Genomic DNA, 6666 nt, shown 5'->3' with positions numbered 1-6666 from the left:
TGCGTAGCACTGGGTGAAATTAACACCATCCGCGTGCACAGGCTTATTGCCAACGAAACCACCATGAACATAGGCTCCACCCACATGAGGCTGAGGACCCCATAAGCATCTCGAGCACACACACACACCCACGAACGGGACAGCCACGTAGGAGGCAGCCGCATTAAAGCATTGTTTAACAAGCTAGGTCGCCGCCAACGACAAAGGCCATTCATAGCACTGGGTGAAACGAACACCATCCACTTTGCATAGGCATGATGCCGAGGAAGCCACCAACAACATAGGCAATGCACTCATGTAGCCGATGCTGTGACTTTCGAAGGGACCGACGGTAGCCAACGGCCGCCACCACCACAACCACCGCCGGGCGGCAATGGAAACGCTACCCCCCGCCACCGGCCCGGAGAGACTGGAACACGCCATGAGCATGCTAGGCATGCCCATGTGAGAGAGGCGTGGCATGGTAGACCCCTGGGCTGGCCAGTCAGGTGCTTGCAAGCCCTCCCTAAAGAGATCTTAAGTCCAAATCCCATCTGGCAGGAGGAAACATCAATTTTCCGATGAAACATAAAGGCCTTTTTTGATGAAATACATGGAGTTTTGGTGAGATTTTTTCCACACATGCTTGGAAAAATCATACCTTCAAGTAGGAGAAATTTTATAATTTTTTGACAAACGGATTTTTTATTTTTTATTTTTAATGAAAAAAATTCAGAAATTCAAAAAAAATAGAAAATGGGTTGTCAATGGGAGTTGAAGCATGGGACACATTCCAAATGTCCTATAAAGAATTTAGGAGCACAATTTGGGTCATTTCCAAACGAATAGATGTATCGTGGCACGGGATTTAACATTATGGCATGCCATGGCGCCCACCATGGCACCCACCAAGGCATGCCATGGCACCACCAAGGCAAGCCATGGCACCCACCAAAGTCGGCCATGGCATGCCTTAGCACCGACCAAGGCATGCCATGGCACCCACCAAGGTCGGCCATGGCATGCCATGGCACCCCCAAGGCAAGCCATGGCACACACCAAGGCAGGCCATGGCTTGCCACGGCACCCCCCAAGGCAGGCCATGGCATGACACGACACACCAAGGCAGGCCATGGTATGTCACTAACCTCGGTTTGTAGTGCCAATAGGCTTGCCACGGCACCCTTCCACCAAGCCCACCAAGGCAGCAACCCATGGAATGCCACGGCACCCACCAAGGCCGACCATGGCATGCCTTGGCACCCCTTAAGGTAGGCCAAGGCAAGCCAAGGCACACACCAAAGCAGGCCAGGGCATGCCACGGCACACACCAAGGCAGGCCATGGCACACACCTGGGCAGGCCATGGCATGCCACTAACCTCGATTTGTAGTGCCCATGGGCATGCCGTTGGCACACACCAAGGCAAGCCATGGCATGCCACTAACCTCGGTTTGTAGTGCCCATGGGCATGCAACGGCACCGACATAGGCAAGCCATGGCATGCCTCTAACCTCGGTTTGTAGTGCCCATGGACATGCCACGACACCCACATAGGCAACCCTTGGGCACCCACCAAGGCCGCCCATGGCATGCCGCGGCAACCCATGGCCACCCACCAAGGACGCCCATGGTATGCAGCAGCATCTACAAAGGCAACCTGTGGCACGCCACCAAGCCTACCAAGGCATGCCGTGGCCGGCACCAAGGCAAGCCGTGGTCAGTCGTCACGACACACTCAGACTTGCGATATTTCCTCATTGGCTGCTGACTAACCTCGTTTTGCTTTCGAGGGGTGATATATGGAAACGGGGAGGATGGGGAGGGGGGATGGATGAATCGAAGAGACACAGGGCTGAATCTCAGTGGATCGTGGCAGCAAGGCCACTCTGCCATTTACTATACCCCGTCGCGTATTTAAGTCGTCTACAAAGGATTCTACACACGACTGGGACCGCCACGTAGGAGGCAGCAGCATGAAGGCATTGTCAAACAAGCCAAATTGCCACCAACGACAAATGCCATGCGTAGCACTCGGTAAAACGAACAACATCCACTTTGCATAGGCATGATGCCGAGGAAGCCACCAACAATATAGGCAACAAACTCATGTAGCCGAACCTGGGACTTTCGAAGGGACTAACGGTGGCCAACGGCCGCAGCCGCCACATTCAACACTGGGCGGCGATGGAGACGCTACCCCCCGCCACCGGCGCGGAGAGAGTGGAACACGCCTTTTCATGAGCATGCTAAGCATACCCATGTGAGGGGGACGTGGCATGGCAGTCCCCTGGGCTGCCCAGGAAGGTGCTAGCAAGCCCCCCCTAAAGAGCTCTTAAGTCCAAATCCCATCTGGCAGGAGGAACCATCAATTTTTTGAGGAAACATAAAGGCCTTTTTTGATGAAATACTTGTAGTTTTGATGGGATTTTTTGCACACGTGCTTGGAAAAATCATACCTTCAAGTAGGAGCAATTTTATAATTTTTTGACAAACGGATTTTATTTAATTATTTTTTTAATGAAAAAAATTCAAAAATTAAAAAAAAATAATAAAAAATGGGTTGTCAATGGGAGTTGAAGCATGGGACACATTCCAAATGTCCTGTAAAGAATTTAGGAGCACAATTTGGGTCATTTCCAAATGAATAGATGCATCGTGGCACGCATTGAAGCGTTATGGCATGCCATGGTGCCCACCAAGGCATGCCATGGCACCCACCCAGGCAGGCCATGGCATGCCACGGCACCCCCCAAGGCAGGCCATAGCATGCCGCGACACCCACCAAGCCAACCATGGCATGCCACTAACCTCATTTTTTAGTGTCCATGGGCATGCCATGGCACCCTTCCACCAAGCCCACCAAGGCAGCAGCCCATGGAATGCCAAGGCACCCACCAAGGCTAGCCATGGCATGCCTTGGCACCCCCCAAGGCCAGCCATGGAATGCCAAGGCACCCACTAAGGCCGACCATGGCATGCCTTGGCACCCCCCAAGGCCATGCAAGGAATGCAAAGGCACCCACCAAGGCCGGCCATGGCATGCCTTGGCACCCCCCCAAAGCTGGCCATGGAATGCCAAGGCACCCACCAAGGCCGCCCATGCCATGCCTTGGCACCCCCCAAGGCAAGCCAAGGCACACACCAAGTCATGCCGTGGGCACGCACATAGGCAGGCCATGGCATGCCATTAACAACAGTTTGTAGTGCGCATGGGCATGCCGTGGGCACGCACTAAGGCAGGCCATGGTGTGCCACTAACCTCGGTTTGTAGTGCCCATGGGCATGCCACGGTACCGACATAGGCAGGCATGGGCACCCACCAAGGCCGCCCATGGCATGCCACTAACCTCAGTTTTCAGTGTCCATTGACTAGTTCGTGAGTTGCATTCACTGGCTTAGTCCAACCAATTTCAACAATATTCCAACAGTCAATGGATTTTAAAAAGAACCGTATACGAGCTTTCCAATAGCCATAGTTCGTACCAGCAAAGGTAGGAACAGTATTAAGATTTTGAGACATTGAAAAAAAAAACTAGAATTCAAAGGAAAGATAACACTCAAGAATTGAATCTAAACAAAGTGTACCAAGTTCTAATACCAAATGAAAATTAAAGGACTTCTAATTTAACAAGTGTGTGCAATAGTGTGCAACAAAATATCAAAATGCAGAAAATAAAGAGACAGATATTCTGTTGACGAAGTGAAAAATAAATTAAGAGAAAAATCACTCTGGGGCAGCCAAACCCAGGATATCCACTATTCAGAAGACAAAGCTAGTACATATACAGTAACACTCACATACCCGATGTAGCAATCGTATCTAGCACTCTAATGTGTAACCCAACACAAATGCTTCCCAACCAAGTCACCTACTTGATGGGGTCTTCAATGGAATCCTTTACCTTAGGGCCGACCCCTAAGATAGACTTCAGTTCAGCACAGCAACAGCACTTGACAATGGCTTCAAAGTGGACGCTTTAGCACAATAACCCTTACAATGAACTCTCTAAGCCCAACAGAATTCACTACTGAATTCTTACAATTCACATGCCTAAGGGCCTCTATTTATAGGTGATAATAGCTTAAAAGTGCTTATTTTTCCTATTAAAATAAGTATTATCATACTTTATTATAATTTAATTCTTGCATTTTATATTTAATTGTGGAATATTGTTCAAACATTCATATTAAGATTAAATGATATATTAATGCAAGAAATTGTGTTATGTAGGAATTACAAAAGAAATCAAAGAGTAAAAGCCAAGATGTGGGTCAAAAGAAGAAGTGTATCCTATGCCCAAGATAGAGTCCAATGTGTAAAACAAGAAGAGGTGAAACCAAACTGCTGGATCCACGAATTGGATAAACATTCTAATACTACTACATGACAAAACCAAGAAGAAAAAGGTGTCTTTGGCTCTTATAAAAAGAAGCGGAGTTTTATTTCAAGTGTAAGAGAGAGACATGGAACAAAGAGAAGACTAAGATTCTTATAGTAGTACGAATCCTAAAAGAAGAATGACTCTTATCTCTATAAGAGAAGCAACACGTCAACAAACAAGGGGGCCGAAAAATTGCAGAAAAAAAGAAGAAGACGTTCAGCTCAAGATCAAAAAAGACAGCTACGACGGTTCAAGATTTATTTTTATTTTCTTCTCAGTTATTTTATCTTGCTAGCACGATGTTTATGATTTTAACAATGAAATTTATTTACATAATCAAGTCTAGCTAAATTTCTAGCTGAGGCTAAGGGTGAAACTTTTAATAAGATTGTAGTATTTATTTTTCAACTCTTTTATGGTTTTTAATGTAAGATCTTTTTAATTGATTGTATGATTTATTCTTAGAAAAAGGTTTTTGTTCTGCAAAATTCCTTGATTCATTGTTAACTATGGGTACAGTGAATGCTTTGAATTCCCTGCGAATCAAATAACTAATTTTGCGTAATAAAATCAATCAATTTTAAGATTAATCTTTCGATGATATTTTCTCTTGGTATTCACTGATCTATTCTTCGATTATCACATGAGTTGCGAAATAAATATTATAATTTTGTTAAAAGTAAAACCCCAATGCCTTAGCGATCCCTTTTAATTGTTATTTTCATTATATATTTTATTTGCATCATTCAACTAAATCATCTATCATAAATTTTTCTTAATTTTATTTTTTTAGTGTTCTTTGTTTCCCAAATACCTGTGGTTCGACACTCGACTTCCGAGAATTACTACTTCGCGACAACCTGCACTTGGGTTCGCACACTTAAGTTGTCAACAAGTTTTTGGCGCCGTTGCCGGGGATTTCGGCGTTGATAAAGAGCATCGGACTGTTTTAACGAGGTTTGCTTCGATTTGCGATTCGTCACATATCCGGTAAACTCGTTCCATCTTTAATTTTATATTTTTATATTTTTTTTTATTTTTTTTATTGTGTGTTTGTTGGTGTATGAATGCTTGGTATCGTGATCAGAGTGGTCGTTTGATAAAAATAGAGTTTGAAGTGTGTTTAGAAAATTCGTTTGAGTCTTCAGTACATTCTCACACACTTGGCACGATGGCTGATGATGGTAGTAATCATGGGGGGAATGAGAATTTGAATCATAATGATCCACCAATGCGGTCATTGCATGAATATTTGCAACCCCCTCGCAGCAGTACCCCTTCATGCATTATTTTTCCTCACCAAGGTAATAATTTTAATTTCAAACCAGGTACGATTCCATTACTTCCTAAATTCCATGGTATTGAGTTTGAAAATCCTTATTTGCACATAAAAGAATTTGAGGAAGTATGTTTCACTTTTCATGACCAAACTTGTAGTGAAGAATTAGTTAGGCTTAAATTGTTTCCTTTCTCTCTAAAAGATAAAGCTAAGACTTGGCTTAATGCTTTGAGACCTAGGACAATAGGCACATGGCAAGAGATGCAAACTGAATTTTTCAAAAAGTTTTTTCCTATTCATAGGACAAATGCTCTTAAAAGACAAATCATGAATTTTGTTCAAAAGGAAAATGAGACATTTTATCAATGTTGGGAACGTTTTAAAGATTTGTTAAACTCTTGCCCACATCATGGCTATGAAATTTGGCGCACCATTAATTTTTTCTATGAGGGTTTGATGCCCCAAATGCGCCAATTTGTTGAAATGATGTGCAATGGTGAATTTTTAAACAAAGACCCCAATGAGGCTTGGGAATACTTTGACCACCTAGCTGAAAATGCTCAATCTTGGGACACCACTGCCCCTGAAAGTTCTAGTAAGACCAAGCCTCCTACCACTACATCTAGTGGGGGTATGTATCACCTTAGGGAAGGGGATGACTTATATGCTAAAATTTGAAGTTTGGCCAGAAAAGTTGAAACCATGGAATTAAGGAAAGATAATGAAATCAAATCTGTGCAAAAAGAAGAAGTGTGTAGCATTTGTGAAGTTAGTGGACACACAACACGTGAGTGTCCAACTATTCCAGCTTTTAAAGAAGTATTGCATGAACAAGCAAATGCCATAAACACTTACAAAAAGTCTTTTAATTCTCCATACTCTGAGACATACAATCCGGGGTGGAGGAATCACCCCAATTTTAGTTGGAGCAGGAGAATAATGCACCACCACCACCTCAAGAGCCCTCTAACTTTGTTCCTTATCTTCCCCCACATAAGAAGACTCTTGAGGATACGTTGCAAAC

At 44.3% G+C, this 6666-nt stretch overlaps 1 non-coding gene across 1 annotated transcript; it reads right to left on the bottom strand.

Moving 5' to 3' along the window:
- Window positions 1–5951: 5951 nt before the first annotated feature.
- LOC133856430 (small nucleolar RNA R71) lies at window positions 5952–6058 on the bottom strand. Its single transcript, XR_009898202.1, has one exon. It is a non-coding gene; the product is annotated as a small nucleolar RNA R71 (small nucleolar RNA).
- Between the last annotated feature and the right edge of the window lie 608 nt (window positions 6059–6666).

This window comes from Alnus glutinosa, chromosome 13, assembly GCF_958979055.1.
Source record: "Alnus glutinosa chromosome 13, dhAlnGlut1.1, whole genome shotgun sequence".
Taxonomy (NCBI): Eukaryota; Viridiplantae; Streptophyta; class Magnoliopsida; order Fagales; family Betulaceae; genus Alnus; species Alnus glutinosa.
The sequence above is the reverse complement of the archived record's forward strand: the minus strand, read 5'-3'. Positions and strand labels throughout refer to the sequence as shown.